General features: G+C 44.2%; 1 pseudogene; it reads right to left on the bottom strand.

The window, feature by feature from the left end:
* Positions 1 to 13,369: 13,369 nt before the first annotated feature.
* On the bottom strand, positions 13,370 to 16,580 carry LOC147337449 (uncharacterized; annotated as a pseudogene).
* Between the last annotated feature and the right edge of the window lie 399 nt (positions 16,581 to 16,979).

Here is a 16,979-nt window from a genome sequence, read left to right as displayed (position 1 = left end):
GTTTTGGAGGGAGCTAGGTTGACAGAGACATGCAAAAAGGATTCCAAAAAGCAACAATGGCTTTCATAGTTAGTTAGTATTTTTAGTATAGGTAACCATTGTTGAAACTGTGTTTTGATAGACAGTTTTTATTCCTCACCTTATCTGCTTTTATTGCCTCTCGCGCTTTGAAGTTCATTGACCTTTACCTCTAAGGGCAGGAAGAAATGCTGCAAGTGAGAGTGAGAAAAATGAAGTGGAGCCACTATTACTCTCTCAATTCAACAAACTACGTTTATTTATTTCTTACAGCAACAGGCCTTTATTTTATTTCTCCCACCATTTAAATAAGTGAACTTTATATCCAAAGGTGGCTGTTAAAAAGGCACCTGACCAGGGCCATTCCTGTGCTCGTCTTCTAGCATGTACTACAGAAGACAAACTTTGTACACTATAAGACTCATCAATTGATCCATCTGAACTGTGAATGGAATGGTTTTCTTTCAAATTTGACCTTCTATCAGTGGCGTGTCTAGAAAATTTTTGTTGGGGGGGCCAGGTAGGGGCACAGATTTGGAGAAGGGTGGCAGATGTAATGTTAAAAACAATTCTACCAACCATTAACCATAATTCAATAACCCTTTAAACCTAATAACCAAATGCGCTTTTAACTCTTATTAGAATGAGATTTTAACCACTACGGTGCAAAGTTTTTAGATACTGTGTTGATAAAGTACAAGAGATACAATCAGTGCTCTGTCAGTGTTTATTCAGCATTCAAGGAGAGCAATATTTGCAAAGTATTTTTACTGACATACAGTGGGGCAAAAAAGTATTTAGTCAGCCACCGATTGTGCAAGTTCCCCCACCTAAAATGATGACAGAGGTCAGTAATTTGCACCAGAGGTACACTTCAACTGTGAGAGACAGAATGTGAAAAAAAAAAATCCATGAATCCACATGGTAGGATTTGTAAAGAATTTATTCGTAAATCAGGGTGGAAAATAAGTATTTGGTCAATAACAAAAATACAACTCAATACTTTGTAACATAACCTTTGTTGGCAATAACAGAGGTCAAACGTTTACTATAGGTCTTTACCAGGTTTGCACACACAGTAGCTGGTATTTTGGCCCATTCCTCCATGCAGATCTTCTCGAGAGCAGTGATGTTTTGGGGCTGTCGCCGAGCAAAACGGACTTTCAACTCCCGCCACAGATTTTCTATGGGGTTGAGGTCTGGAGACTGGCTAGGCCACTCCAGGACTTTCAAATGCTTCTTACGGAGCCACTCCTTTGTTGCCCGGGCGGTGTGTTTTGGATCATTGTCATGTTAGAAGACCCAGCCTCGTTTCATCTTCAAAGTTCTCACTGATGGAAGGAGGTTTTGGCTCAAAATCTCACGATACATGGCCCCATTCATTCTGTCCTTAACACGGATCAGTCGTCCTGTCCCCTTGGCAGAAAAACAGCCCCATAGCATGATGTTTCCACCCCCATGCTTCACAGTAGGTATGGTGTTCTTGGGATGCAACTCAGTATTCTTCTTCCTCCAAACACGACGAGTTGAGTTTATACCAAAAAGTTCTACTTTGGTTTCATCTGACCACATGACATTCTCCCAATCCTCTGCTGTATCATCCATGTGCTCTCTGGCAAATTCAGACGGGCCTGGACATGCACTGGCTTCAGCAGCGGAACACGTCTGGCACTGCGGGATTTGATTCCCTGCTGTTGTAGTGTGTTACTGATGGTGACCTTTGTTACTTTGGTCCCAGCTCTCTGCAGGTCATTCACCAGGTCCCCCCGTGTGGTTCTGGGATCTTTGCTCACCGTTCTCATGATCATTTTGACCCCACGGGATGAGATCTTGCGTGGAGCCCCAGATCGAGGGAGATTATCAGTGGTCTTGTATGTCTTCCATTTTCTGATGATTGCTCCCACAGTTGATTTTTTCACACCAAGCTGCTTGCCTATTGTAGATTCACTCTTCCCAGTCTGGTGCAGGTCTACAATACTTTTCCTGGTGTCCTTCGAAAGCTCTTTGGTCTTGGCCATGGCGGAGTTTGGAGTCTGACTGTTTGAGGCTGTGGACAGGTGTCTTTTATACAGATGATGAGTTCAAACAGGTGCCATTCATACAGGTAACGAGTGGGGGACAGAAAAGCTTCTTACAGAAGACGTTACAGGTCTGTGAGAGCCAGAGATTTTCCTTGTTTGAGGTGACCAAATACTTATTTTACACCCTAATTTACGAATAAATTCTTTACAAATCCTACCATGTGAATTCATGGATTTTTTTTTTTTCACATTCTGTCTCTCACAGTTGAAGTGTACCTCTGGTGCAAATTACTGACCTCTGTCATCATTTTAAGTGGGGGAACTTGCACAATTGGTGGCTGACTAAATACTTTTTTGCCCCACTGTATAGTGCAGATATGTTTTGGGCAAAAGCATTTTTGAATATTAAAATACGAACATTTTTAACATACAACTGGAAAATAAGCCAATGCAAAACTTTATCTGCCTATTAAAAAAAGAAGATAATTTTCTCACAAACTGGTGTTTGATTTTGAAACAGGAAAAAAGTGGGGAAACAAATGAAAAGGCTAACATTTGAATTAAACCTGAAAGCAAGTAAATACTTTCTATGCTGCGTTATGATAAACTTTGGTAACACTGATGTATAAAGAACAACAGTGGCTGATGATGAAATACAGTCAGCTGGCATGGTGACACTGCCAGTATTAACCTGCAGGTCTGGACTGGGACAAAAAAATCGGGCATTTTGACTAGAGACCGGCCCACCAGGTATTAAAGCCATAAAGCCTTTGAATGAAAACAAATGCTGTTGTGACAGTGATGTACACTGTCTTGTTGGTATATGTATGATTTCTATACATTTTACGTCAGATAAAAACTTTGTTCGCAAGATTCAGATAATTATTTAATTAAAGTTAGATATTTTAAATGAGAATAAGAAAAAAAAGTGTTTCTTTGTGCCCCCCTCTCCCTGTTAATGCCCCACCTGCCCCCCTGGCAAAACTTTGCTAGACCCGCCCCTGCACAGTTACCAGCTGTCAGCTACATAGAAAAGGATCCTGGTTTCAATCCAGTTTCATGATTGAAGTAGCAACAGGAGAAGGAGGGGGAGAGAATGACAGAAGAAGTGGCAGCTGTGCAGTGTAAACACACAGAATAAATCCAGCTTTGTGTCTTTTTCCATTATAGCTAAAGTACGGGACAAACTGCGTCCCTACACAGCAAATCCAGCATGTCCAAATTAACACCGTCAGATTTGATTTCAACACTATTAAAGTTTCTATATGGGTCCACACCAGAGAGTGTTAATTTAACTCTTTTTGGAGAGTTGGTACATGAACTCTGATTTAGTGTTAAATATCAAATCTGCCTGGAGTTGAAAATTTAACACTCATTAACACTAACTAGGTGTTAAGAGTTAATATATAAACTCTTACAGAGTATTTTATTTTGACTATAAAAGAGTTATCGTCTAATTAATTCTAAAAAGTGTAAATTTTACTGTTTTGATCTTTTAGAAATTCCTTGGGGAAAAAAATATTAAAAAGAGCCAATGTTCTTCTGAAAAAGATTTATTTTTATATGCCCCACATTTTCAAAACATTTTTTAAAACATGTAACAATATGGAATAATGTATATCTTCTCATTTTCCTTTGAATATTGCTTGTCACAGGGTCTAACATAGGTGAGTTGGTCAATTGAAATACAGCATGCTCATTACTTTTTTCTTCAATGCAGTATGCATGAAAGTGTTCATCAAAGTACAAGGTGTTGACAGTACAGCCTAATATGAATGCATGTTGTTCATGTATTATGATATAGCAAATTTTCTTAAAGACTGGTAGATCACTGGACATTCCAGTGCATAAAAACAAACCAACCTGGTATTCAGTGCCATAATTTCTAACCCAATTTGTAGTTGAAACATTTACACATGAATCTACATTTAATGACTCGCACAACAAATGTCCACCTTCCATGCTATCAACTCTTTTTAATTTTAAAGGACCGAACTGAAATCTTTTAAAACAATAATTTTCATAGTAAAAGGCCAATTGACAATGTTGCTTTACTAGAGATTTTGTAAGGTTTTTAAAATTTTTGACAGCCCTTTTAAAAAAAATTGTGTTTTGCTTCGAAACGCATACACCATATGTGGATAAGAGGGACAATTTTCTTAATACACCTTGGATAGTGAATCATTAGGTGGTGTTTAGGAATTAATTTTCTACCAGGGAACAATTTTTTAAACATGTTATGGTGATCACAGATCAGATGTTTCAAGTAACATATCATGCCATCAGTAAGGACTGGGGACAACACAATATCAACAATTTGCAACAACAGGAGAACAAAATTCCAGTGGCTATTGTCCCGCTCAACTATGTCTCCAAAAATTAGTGCAGTATTGCGTAGGATACATAATGACTGAATGGCATTTAAACCTAAATGTTTGCTGTTATCATCTATTTTTAACCCACTTGGTTTATTTTTACGCTCTACAAAACCATAATTAAACGTCTGTATCCTGTCAAGTAATGTGCTAATGGAGATGTAGCCATTTTTGATCATGTATTGAAAAAAAAGTTTGAGCTCATACTGCACAACTCCTTCCAATAAATCGTGCATTATATCAACTGCATAATTGTCAGTGCTGTGAAAATATTCCAATGAATTGAGCACACAAGATCTTTTAACTCCATAAACGGAAGTGAGAGCAGGGTCTTCACTTAACGCATTACAGTGTTCAATATGAAGTTCTCTGGAGCGCAGAACAATGTCCGAACTGTCTTCATTAAATACAGACTGAATTTCTTCCTTGTTTACTAAACAAAACCTACACCAGTTTGTTGCACTAAATGATTCAACAAAACCTAGTAAGCCATTTAAAGCAAGATTGTCTCCTGTAACTTGAACAACAGAACCAAACACTGGCTCTTCAGTAAAGGGAAGCAGGATTCCTTTAGTTTCTAAAATTTTCAAGTCATCAAAGGCTTTAGTATTTCTTCAAAACCATATTTCTTTAAGTCGTCTGTGTAGAAAAGAGCAGCTAGATGTGCATTCATCAGCACAGAGTTAACCTTTGGTGGGAGGTTTTTTATAGTGAAATAAATACAGCCCAGTTTGTGGATCCCTTTCTTCGAACCTAATGGGTTAGCAGTTTCAAAATCATCGTAATACAGTAAAATCTGTAGAGCATATTTCTGTTGTGAAAACAGAGGATGGTTTTGGAAATATAATCCATCATTAATGTCTTTGTATAACCCAGCTTGTGTTTGTTTCTCATGCAAGAAGCATTCTCTAATGTCTTTATTCTTGAAAATTGAATGTATCGTACCTAAAATGGGCACATACATGTATTTGTCTCTGACAGGTGTTTCGCTATAAACCCCTGTAGTTCTATGTCTACGTGTATCCAATCTTACACCAAGTACAAATTCTTTAGGCTCAACTATTTCCCATTTTTCATCGTAATATTTCTGTCTTTTTTTCCTCAGTGTTAAATTTTGAAAAGGGGTTATCTAATTGGTTTAAATTGTGCTCAACTCTTTTGTAAATGTCTGATTCCTTACTATCAGGGGAAAATGTTTGGAGTACTACTTCTCTTGCTTGACTCTGAACATCACTGACAACTTCCTCAACAGAACTAATTATTGTTTGAACAGCACTCTCAGTAAGACCAGAAGCTTGTAAGTGAGCGACAATAGATCCACACATTCCAACAAGCGAGTCCTGTGAAATAACAGTGGGAACCTGTGATACAGATGCAGAAGTAGATGGTTGATCACTAAAAGAGTCTCCTAGAGAATGTGTTTGTTGGGCAACTTCCTGTTCCATCCCTACATGTTTATCGTGATAATGACTATGTACATTATGAAGATGTTTTCTAAAGCCATTGTAAGTACAAAAAGATGAAAGACATCCTTGCTCTCCACATTTTAAACGCAGATTTTTGTTTGGATATAAACCATGATGAAATTTTAAATGTTTGATTGATTGATTGAATCTTTATTTTGAACATGTTGAAAAAGTACAACAAAATAGAATTAAAAGAGACAAATGAACAAAGCAAAACAAAAGGAAAACGAGCAACCACAACTCCAAATAAAGTTCATGTTCAAAAAGGAGCAGGAAGAAGCATAAGCTTATTTAATCCCACCCCTTTTCCACTATATAGTATCAATAGACTACAAAAATACCTCCTTGCAATTACATTATATGTCATGTGTAATTTTTTTTTTTTTTTAATATATACATATGTTTCTGTCTATCCATACATACGTATATACACATACGCACATATACACATTTTCACCTCAAGGATACACAACCTACAAAAATATATATATATGTGTGTGTATATATATATATATATATATATATATATATATATATATATATATATATATATATATATATATATACACAGCAATGACATTGGAATGTCGTTCGGACTGGAGAAGTGTAGTCGGATGGTATCAAAGAGAGGGAAGGTAGTCAGAACTGAGGGGATTGAACTACCAGAAGGCAACATTGCAGACATAGAGGACAGTTACAAGTACCTGGGGATCCCGCAGGCAAATGGGAACCATGAAGAGGCCGCTAGAAAGGCTGCAACCACCAAGTACCTGCAGAGGGTCAGGCAAGTCCTGAGGAGTCAGCTGAATGGTAAGAACAAGATCCGGGCCATCAACACATACGCCCTGCCCGTGATCAGGTACCCTGCTGGGGTAATAGGCTGGCCAAAGGAGGAGATAGAAGCCACTGACATAAAGACAAGAAAGCTCCTCACCATGCATGGAGGGTTTCACCCCAAGTCCAGCACCCTGAGGCTGTACGCTAAGCGGAAGGAAGGGGGCCGGGGACTGGTGAGTGTCAGCACCACAGTCCAGGATGAGACAAGGAACATCCAAGAATACATTGGGAAGATGGCCCCAACTGACCGAGTACTCAGTGAATACCTCAGGCAGCAGAAACCCAAGAAAGAGGAGGGAGACGAGGAACCATCATGGAAGGACAGGCCCCTGCACGGTATGTACCACCGGCAGATAGAGGAGGTGGCTGATATCCAGAAATCCTACCAGTGGCTGGACAAAGCTGGACTGAAAGACAGCACAGAGGCACTAATCATGGCAGCACAAGAACAAGCTCTGAGTACAAGATCCATAGAGGCTGGGGTCTATCACACCAGGCAAGACCCCAGGTGCAGGCTGTGTAAAGATGCCCCAGAGACAATCCAGCACATAACAGCAGGGTGCAAGATGCTAGCAGGCAAGGCATACATGGAACGCCATAACCAAGTGGCCGGCATAGTGTACAGGAACATCTGTGCCGAGTATAACCTAGAAGTCCCGAGGTCAAAATGGGAGATGCCCCCAAGGGTGGTGGAGAATGACCGAGCTAAGATCCTGTGGGACTTCCAGATACAGACGGACAAAATGGTGGTGGCTAACCAACCGGACATAGTGGTGGTAGACAAACAGAAGCAGACGGCCGTAGTGATCGATGTAGCGGTTCCGAATGACAGCAATATCAGGAAGAAGGAACACGAGAAGCTGGAGAAATACCAAGGGCTCAGAGAAGAGCTCGAGAGGATGTGGAGGGTGAAGGTAACGGTGGTCCCCGTGGTAATCGGAGCACTAGGTGCGGTGACTCCCAAGCTAGGCGAGTGGCTCCAGCAGATCCCGGGAATAACATCGGAGATCTCTGTCCAGAAGAGCGCAGTCCTGGGAACAGCTAAGATACTGCGCAGGACCCTCAAGCTCCCAGGCCTCTGGTAGAGGACCCGATCTTGAAGGATAAACCGCCCGCAGGGGCGTGCTGGGTGTTGTTTTTTTTTTTATATATACCCATACCAACATACCCGTGCACCCGCACACACATGAAAATATTAGACAAGAACACCCTATCAAATCTCTACCTTTTCCCTGTACCCTGTAAAAACCATATCCTTAAACCACTTTTTAAACTGCGCCATGCTTGGACATTGCTTCATATCTTTACTTAGTCTGTTCCACAGCTTCACTCCACACACAGAGATGCAAAAACTTTTTAATGTTGTACGGATACTGTCATGGTCTCCGTGCCTGCCCGGTCGGCCCCACAAGGCTACAATTGCTGTTGCTGTTTTCTCCCTCTCTGCCTGGGCGGAGCTCACTGTGGGCTCCCGCCCTTGGCCCACACACACACCTGACAACACTCACCCATCATCACCGGGAGCACTATTTGAGGCTGGAACACAGATCCTCTCGTCGCTGGATGATTGTACCCCTAACGTTAGTGTTCTCACAGCTCTTGTGCTTCATATCCGTGACTTGTGATTAGTTGGTGACCTGCCTTCTCGTCTGCTTCAGATCCCCCCCCCCCGGACCTGCGACCTCCCTGCTGCGGGAAAGTGTATCGTGACAGAATCATCCAGCCTCCCAGGGCTTTCACGGGAGAGATTGATAAATGTGCTGGTTTTCTCACTCAGTGTGCCCTTCAGTTTCGCCAGCAACCGCAAACCTTTTCTACTGATGGTGCGAAAATCGCTTATATCGTCCAGTTACTCCAGGACCGTGCTCTAACCTGGGCTCAAGCTGCGCTTCAGGCGGAGCCGGACATCACCTTTTCTGACTTTCTTACTAAGTTTAAAGGTGTGTTTGACAGGAAAGCCACAACTGCCACCGCCGGCCAGCGCTTGCTTGCGCTTAAACAAGGTAAACGCAGCATGGCTGATTTTTCTATTGACTTTTCTACCTTGGCTGAACAGGCGAAATGGGGGGAAGAGGCCCTTAAAAGTGCATTGCTCACTAATATTAATGAGGAAATAAAGAATGAACTAATGCTCCGTGAACTGCCTTCCTCCCTGGATGCGCTTCTGGTTTTGTGTATGCGGGTGGACGATCAGGTGCGCGCACATCGGAGCGCACGCGCGCGTTCGGGGCATGCCCCGCTGGACTTTTGTGGGACCCCTACTGCAGCCCATGGGTCGTGTGACGCCGACACCGGGGATGGGGAAGAGCCCATGCAGCTTGGGCGCTCACGGCTGTCGCCCGCGGAGCGCCAGCGCCGTCTTGCCTCCGGTGAGTGCGTTTATTGCAGCTGTAAAGGCCACTCTGTCTCCTCCTGCCCAACGCTGGCAAAAGGGCGCGCTCACCAGTGATCGTGAGGGTGCTGGTGGGCGATCTGTCGAGTGAAAGCCCTCTCCCCAGGCTTCTTTTGCCGGCTACTCTGCGTGTTCGGACTGTTTCTCATTCTCTCTCCGTTCTCATTGACTCTGGGGCTGAGCAGAACTTTATTGACACCTCACTCGCCGCCAAACTGAACATCGCCTTGGAGCCTCTGTCACGCCCCCTCCGCGTTCACGCACTGTCGGGCCAGCGCCTGCCTGACATCACTCATGTTTCTGAATTCCTTTCATTATCTCTGTCTGGCAATCACGCAGAAAGGATTTGTTTTTTTTCGTTTAAGGCTCCTCTCACTCCGCTGGTTCTGGGTCACCCCTGGCTTGTCCTCCACAACCCGCATATCGACTGGGAGAAGGGTGCCGTACTAGGTTGGAGTGTGGCCTGCCATATGAACTGCCTCCGGGCTGCGGCTTCCCCCGTTTCGCTCCCACCCACGGCCTCGCCGTCGGACGCCCCGGACCTCTCGATGGTTCCGCGGGTTTATCATGATCTACGGGATGTTTTTTGTAAGGATCGGGCGCGGTCCCTTCCCCTGCACCGCCCGTACGATTGTGCCGTCGATCTTCTTCCTGGAGCTCCGCTGCCGTCTAGCCGCCTGTACAGCCTCTCCCGGCCTGAGAGGGATGCTATGGAGCGTTACATCTCGGAGTCGCTGGCGGCAGGGTTGATTCGCCCCTCCTCTTCCCCTGTCGCGGCTGGGTTTTTTTTCGTGGATAAGAAGGATGGTTCGCTGCGGCCGTGTATTGACTTTCGGGGCCTTAATCAGATCACTGTTAAGAACAAATACCCTTTGCCGTTGCTTTCCTCCGCCTTTGAACTGCTTCAAGGCATGACCGTCTTTACCAAGCTGGATCTGCGCAACGCTTACCACCTGGTGCGCATCAGGGAGGGGGATGAGTGGAAGACCGCGTTCAATACGCATCGGGGCCACTTTGAGTATCTCGTGATGCCGTTTGGGCTGACTAACGCCCCCGCAGTGTTTCAGGCGATGGTTAATGATGTCCTTCGTGATTTTGTTAACCGTTGTGTATTTGTGTACTTGGATGACATCTTGATCTTTTCTAAGACACTCGAGGAGCACAAGGTCCATGTCCGGCAGGTCCTGCTACGCCTTCTGGAGAACCGGCTCTTTGTGAAGGGGAAGAAGTGCGATTTCCACGTGGCGTCAGTGAGTTTTCTGGGCCACATTATCGAGAAGGGGGACTTGCGGACTGATCCGGAGAAAGTGCGGGCTGTGGTGGAATGGCCTACTCCTCCTGATCGCCGCCAAGTGCAACGTTTTTTGGGATTCGCCAACTTTTACAGACGGTTCATTCGTGATTTCAGCAGAATCGCTCTCCCTCTCACTAAACTCACCTCTCCCAAGGTTCCCTTCCAGTGGGATTCTGCCGCTCAGCGAGCCTTCGCCCTGCTCAAGGACAGGTTCACCACCGCTCCCATACTCCGGCAACCGGACCTTACACGGCAGTTCGTTGTGGAAGTGGACGTGTCGGACTCCGGGGTTGGGGCAGTTCTGTCTCAACAGATGGACGGTAAGCTGCACCCGTGTGCCTTTTATTCTCGCCGTCTCTCCCCAGCAGAGTGTAACTATGACATCGGGGACCGGGAGCTTCTGGCCGTCAAGCTGGCCCTGGAGGAGTGGAGACATTGGTTGGAGGGAGCAGCACAACCATTCATCGTCTGGACGGATCACAAGAATCTGGAGTACCTGCGCTCGGCTAGACGTCTCAATTCCCGGCAAGCCAGGTGGGCACTGTTTTTCGCTCGTTTTGACTTCACTATCACCTACAGGCCAGGAACACGGAACGTAAAGCCAGACGCCCTGTCCAGGCAATTCTCCATCACTGGGGAGGACTCGGACCCTGAGCCTGTCCTCCCGGCCGCCTGCGTAATTGGAGCCATCTCCTGGGAGATCGAGGGGCTCATCCAAGAGGCGCAGGAGACCGAACCGGATCCTGGCACTGGTCCACCTGGTCGCCTCTTCGTTCCTTCAGCCGTCCGCTCTCAGGTTCTCCAGTGGGCTCACACCGCCCGCTTTTCATGCCATCCTGGGGTCCTCCGCACCTGCTCGTTCCTCCGACGTTACTTCTGGTGGCCTGCTATGACTAGGGATGCCAAGGAGTATGTAGCCGCCTGTTCGACCTGCGCCCGGAATAAGCTTTCGAACCGCCCTCCACCGGGTCTTCTGCAGCCTCTCCCTACACCAGCTCGACCATGGTCCCATGTTTCTTTGGACTTTGTCACGGGCCTGCCGCCCTCCGCTGGTAACACCGCCATACTTACCATTATCGACCATTTCTCCAAAGCTGCACACTTCGTCGCCCTCCCGAAGCTCCCCTCGGCCTTGGAGATGGCCCGGCTCCTCACCTCCCATGTGTTCCGTCTTCACGGGATCCCCGAGGACATCGTCTCGGATAGGGGGCCGCAATTCACGTCCCGTGTTTGGAGGGAGTTCTGCTCCGCACTGGGGGCCAAGGTCAGTCTGTCTTCCGGTTTCCATCCACAGAGTAACGGGCAATCGGAGCGGGCCAACCAGCAGCTGGAAGCTGCCCTCCGCTGTGTCACTTTGCACAACCAATCGACCTGGAGTGAACAGCTTCCATGGATCGAATACGCCCACAACAGCCACACATCCTCCGCCACGGGCAAGTCTCCCTTCGAAGCGTCCCTGGGCTATCAACCACCTTTGCTCCCGGCCATCGAAGGTGAGCACTCCGTTCCTTCTGTACAGGCTCACCTCCGCGGGTGCCGTCGTGCCTGGCGGGCGACTCAGGCTGCCCTGCTCCGTACTAAGGAGCGGAACAAGACCCTCGCTGACCGTCACCGGACACCGGCCCCCGTGTACACCATCGGTCAACAAGTATGGCTGGCTACCCGTTTTGTGCCGCTACGGACTGAGTCGAAGAAGCTGTCTCCTCAGTTTATTGGCCCTTTTCCCGTTGAGGCCATTGTGAACCCTGTGTCTGTCCGCCTCAAGCTGCCGCGCAACATGCGCATTCACAATGTCTTTCATGTGTCTCAGGTCAAGCCGGTGCTCTCCAGCCCGTTGTGCCCCCCCGGCTCGTGGATGGTCAGCTGGTCTACAATATCACCCGCATCATGGACTCCCGGCGCCGGGGTCGGGGTTTTCAGTACCTGGTTGACTGGGAGGGCTACGGGATAGAGGAACGCTCCTGGGTGCCTCGAGCTGCTGTCCTGGATGGTGCCATGCTCCGGGACTTCCACCGCAGGCATCCAGGTAAGCCTGGTGGGTCACCGGGAGGCTCCCGTTGAGGGGGGGGTACTGTCATGGTCTCCGTGCCTGCCCGGTCGGCCCCACAAGGCTACAATTGCTGTTGCTGTTTTCTCCCTCTCTGCCTGGGCGGAGCTCACTGTGGGCTCCCGCCCTTGGCCCACACACACACCTGACAACACTCACCCATCATCACCGGGAGCACTATTTGAGGCTGGAACACAGATCCTCTCGTCGCTGGATGATTGTACCCCTAACGTTAGTGTTCTCACAGCTCTTGTGCTTCATATCCGTGACTTGTGATTAGTTGGTGACCTGCCTTCTCGTCTGCTTCAGATCCCCCCCCCCGGACCTGCGACCTCCCTGCTGCGGGAAAGTGTATCGTGACAGATACGAGGATGTTTTAAATTTAATTCCCCCCTCAAATTGTATCCCCGTTCCCTTTTAGATAAAATTTTTAGAATATCGTCAGGAAGCAGGTTATTTATTGCTTTATATATAATTTGTGCTGTGAGAAAATGAACCAGATCTGTGAATTTTAGAATTTTTGATTTTAAGAATAGTGGATTTGTATGATCTCTGTAACCAGTTTTATGGGTTATCCTTAAGGCCCTTTTTTGTAATATAAAGATTGATGACAGTGAACATTTGTAAGTATTGCCCCAAACCTCTGCACAGTAATTCAAATACGGTGCAATCAGGGAACAATAGAGAATGTGGAGTGATTTGTGGTCCAGAATGTGTTTTACTTTACTCAAGATTGAGACACTTCTTGAAATTTTGTTATGTATATGATTTATATGAGACTTCCAGTTGACAAATGTTGACAAAGAGCTGAACAATTTTTGTGGTGCATTTTACAAACAAAGCATTTGAACATTGTCAAACAGTTTTTTTTTTTTGTTTTTTTTAAATCCTCCCAAAAGCGTGTGGACCTTGCGGGCATTTAACGGTCTTGCAGCAGACATGCTCTCAGTTCCTTGACTCGAGGGCTTTCTTTTGTGTTTCCAACATCAATGTTGTAGATTGTGGTTTGAATGAAGGTGTAGAAACTGGAAAGAGCTTCATCATATGAGAGGCTGAAGACAAAGTGTGCTTTGAAAAGCCCATCAAAAGCAGCCACTGAAGTTGGAGCGTCACATGGGATAGCTTTCTGGTCTACAATGATGAAGAACCTCTGAATGTTCTTCTTTTGCTCACCAATGCAGAGAAGGAAGGGCTGCCTGGTGTTAGCTTTCTCCAGGAAAGCAGTGAGGCTGACTCCTTCCTGGAATTTGAATAGCACATTTCAATCATGAGTAAAATTTCTTTTCAACTGTTTGGCTTGCATATAAGGTCTATGGGCCCAAGCAAGTAACCCGTCTTAACACAAATGGATCCAAGTAGAATAAAACAGAGTAATGCTTTATTTTTGAAGTTCACATTCTTCTGTTTGCAGGGGCAATGAGTGTGTGCTGAACCCAAATCTGTGGATTAACTTCTTTTGGAAAGGAAAGCCATACCAGATTTTATCTCTTCTGATATCTATAGATACAGCATGATTTCATATCAAATACACAAAAGGTAATTAATTTACTGCGTCTTTTCTGTTTTTATCTTGTGGCTTACCATGGACCAAAAATCATTAATTACAAACAGTTTTTACAAAAAAATAGAGTAGAGTAATAGAGCATACCTTGATGAATCTCACAAGATGATTGGCTGCCTGTGCAGAGCTAATTTTTGCTGTTTTTTTTGTGGCCTTTTGATGTTGGGGGCAGGAGATGCAGCAACAACAGAAGAGCTGCCATGTCACTATCCCAGCCTTAAAGACAAAAAGCACATTTGAGACAAAAGGTTAAACATGGACTAGAAAACAGTTGGAAAATAAGCAGTTAAATGATGAGATTTCTGGAAATGCTTACAACCACAAGGATGCATAAATTACTAATTTACTAGTCTATTTCCGCTCAGTTAACTGTTTTAGGACAGACAAATGGAAATGTAAGTATTTTATATACTGAAACACTGTCCAGATTTACCCCAGTCATTTGAAGCCTCCGTATCAAAAGATGCTCGTAACTCCTCAACACAAGGACTTGATGGAAGACTTTGGCTTTCTGCGATGATTTTTTGCTTGAAATACGAAGACCACTTTGTAAGAAATCTTCCAGAGGCTTCATCTCCAAGCATCATTGCAAAATCCTGATCAATCTATTAATAAGACAAAACAGGAACCAAATACTGGTTACTTAAGTGTTCTTGGCAAAATGTTATCTTTAGTTTCATATCATGAAATATCTAAAAATATACTCACCAACCCCGGTGTATCAAGGAAACGAGGGAAGACATCCAAGATTGATGATGTTGCATCTGGGTCATGTACCAGCTTCTGTCTATATTCAAAAGTAGCTTTCATCTTCTCTTTAACCACAGACCTATCTGTTGAGTGTCTAATAACAGACAGAGCCTCTCTGCACTCCTCACCAAAAAGCTGTCCACTAACAAACAAAGATTCTCTTCGGGTTGTTGGACTGTGCTGGAAGCTTGGCCTGGGACACCCACTAGCACCATCATAGGTATTGCGTTGGACAGTCTTGAGTCTCCAAGCAAGATAGCCAGTATTAGCCTCCGGATCATAGTAATGTTCCTGCTCATGCATGCACATCAATCACACACAAAAACAAACAAAAAACATACACAACAAAAAAATGCAACAAAGGAATGCATATTTGGTACCACTTTAACAACATGTATAAATTACAGAGATGTTGCGTTTCAGAGATAACACTTACATAGCCATTTTTTGAGTAAGGATCTTGGAGATATGGAAAAAGCGTTGCAATCCCCAGTGCATAGTTAGTCCGAACACTTATGGGCGGAATCCTCCTTTCAAAAACAAAACAAAGTGTATTGCTCTTCTGCTCACTCGACAATTGTTTTTATGATCATCAAAGAATACTTACCCATGTGATTCTATCATATCTGCAACCAGTATGTTGACCATTTGTCGATGAGTTGGATCTGACAGTGTTTTAGTTTTGTCGTATTCATTGAAAATTTCTTCACCCTTTGGGTTTGAGCTCAGGACACTACAAACCTTCTGTTTAAAAAAAAAAAAGTCATACTGATTAAACTAAAGCAAATTATACAAAAAAGTTAGTGTTTGTATAATGCTGTTAAGCACTGGAAATTGCTTTAGGCTTTGCTTTTGACCTGCTTCGCTTCATCGCGATCAAGCACTTGTAGGCCCTTCTTCCTGTTCTTTGTACTTTTGAGGATCATAGTTGAATCTGATGAACTGGTAGAAGCTGGGGACGATGGATGGTCTGACAATGAAACTGGCGATGTCAGGAGGGCAAGAGGGATTGGCTGTACCGATGACTCTGATTCATCGTCAGCCACACTGATCTCAATGTCTTAAAGGGGAAAAAAGGGACATAAAAGGCATTGAAAAAAAATGTGCAAAATGCATATGAGAAGTCACAACAACTGCAATAATGTTCAACCACATAAATTATATCTGATAACAGCATGTAATATGCACTCAACATATAAAAGCATTTTACAGTTTTTCAAAGAAGAAAATTGGAATCTGAAAGGTTGTTAAATCTGGCTAATATTCATGTAAACTTTGAAGACCATGAAGAAATGTACTCCTCTAAATTATTATGGATCTACTGTACCTGTTGCTGTCTGCATTCTATATCCAACTTTGAAAGCTCGAACTCCAGACTTTACCAGCTCATCAAAAATGTCTGCGACAACTTCAGTGTCAGACGTATCAGTGAGGATGAGTACACCTTCTGTGAAGAATTGAGGCTGCAAGCTGAACTTGTCCATAACTGAAACAAAGAAATCCAAAATGTCACTATACTATTAAAACCACCAAGTCTTACTGTTGATCACTTATAGGTGATAATTTTATACTCATTTAAATTGCACATGAGTACAAACCATCTTTAAGAAACTGGTGGAAATGAAAGCATTCATCACTTTCTGGAACTTTGACATACTTCTGCACTCCCCCATATTCCACCTTTGCAAGCATATCCTGTGTGGAGATTCAATAAAAAAATTTGTTGTACAGTAATTAATTGGACAAATAACCTGGTAATCAATTGAAAAAAAAAAGAATCATGATCCATAACTTGTGTTAAGCAAAGCATTTTCCCAAAAGACAATTCTAGATACTAAACAATTTGTCCATCTTTCAAGTCAATATTATACCCACAACTAGGGCTGCCATGATTAGTCGACTAGTCATGATTACGTCGACTATCAAAGTCGTCGACGACTAATTTAATAGTCGACGCGTCGTTTTAAGCTTTGTAAGATCCCAAAAGACGCAGGAATAAGTAGCAGGATTTAAGAGTGTAATAACGGACTGAAACAGAAGATGGCAGCACTGCATGTACAAGGATGCCAGCTGCCGTTAAACCCCGAAGAAGAAGAAGCTGTGTCCCAGAATTCATAGCGCGGCCCTGCTCAGTTTCCAACAATGGTGGCAGCTAGTTAGTTTTAATATTACTGTTATTATTCTTTCTGGGTCACAAAATAAACATTTAACATGTTTT

This window comes from Aulonocara sp. 'chitande type north' Nkhata Bay, linkage group LG2 (assembly GCF_057382095.1).
Source record: "Aulonocara sp. 'chitande type north' Nkhata Bay isolate Kocher_YH1m ecotype deep benthic linkage group LG2, A_spYH_male_GT1.1, whole genome shotgun sequence".
Lineage (NCBI taxonomy): Eukaryota > Metazoa > Chordata > Actinopteri > Cichliformes > Cichlidae > Aulonocara > Aulonocara sp. 'chitande type north' Nkhata Bay.
Note: the sequence above shows the minus strand (reverse complement) of the source record. Positions and strands in the feature narration are given on the sequence as shown.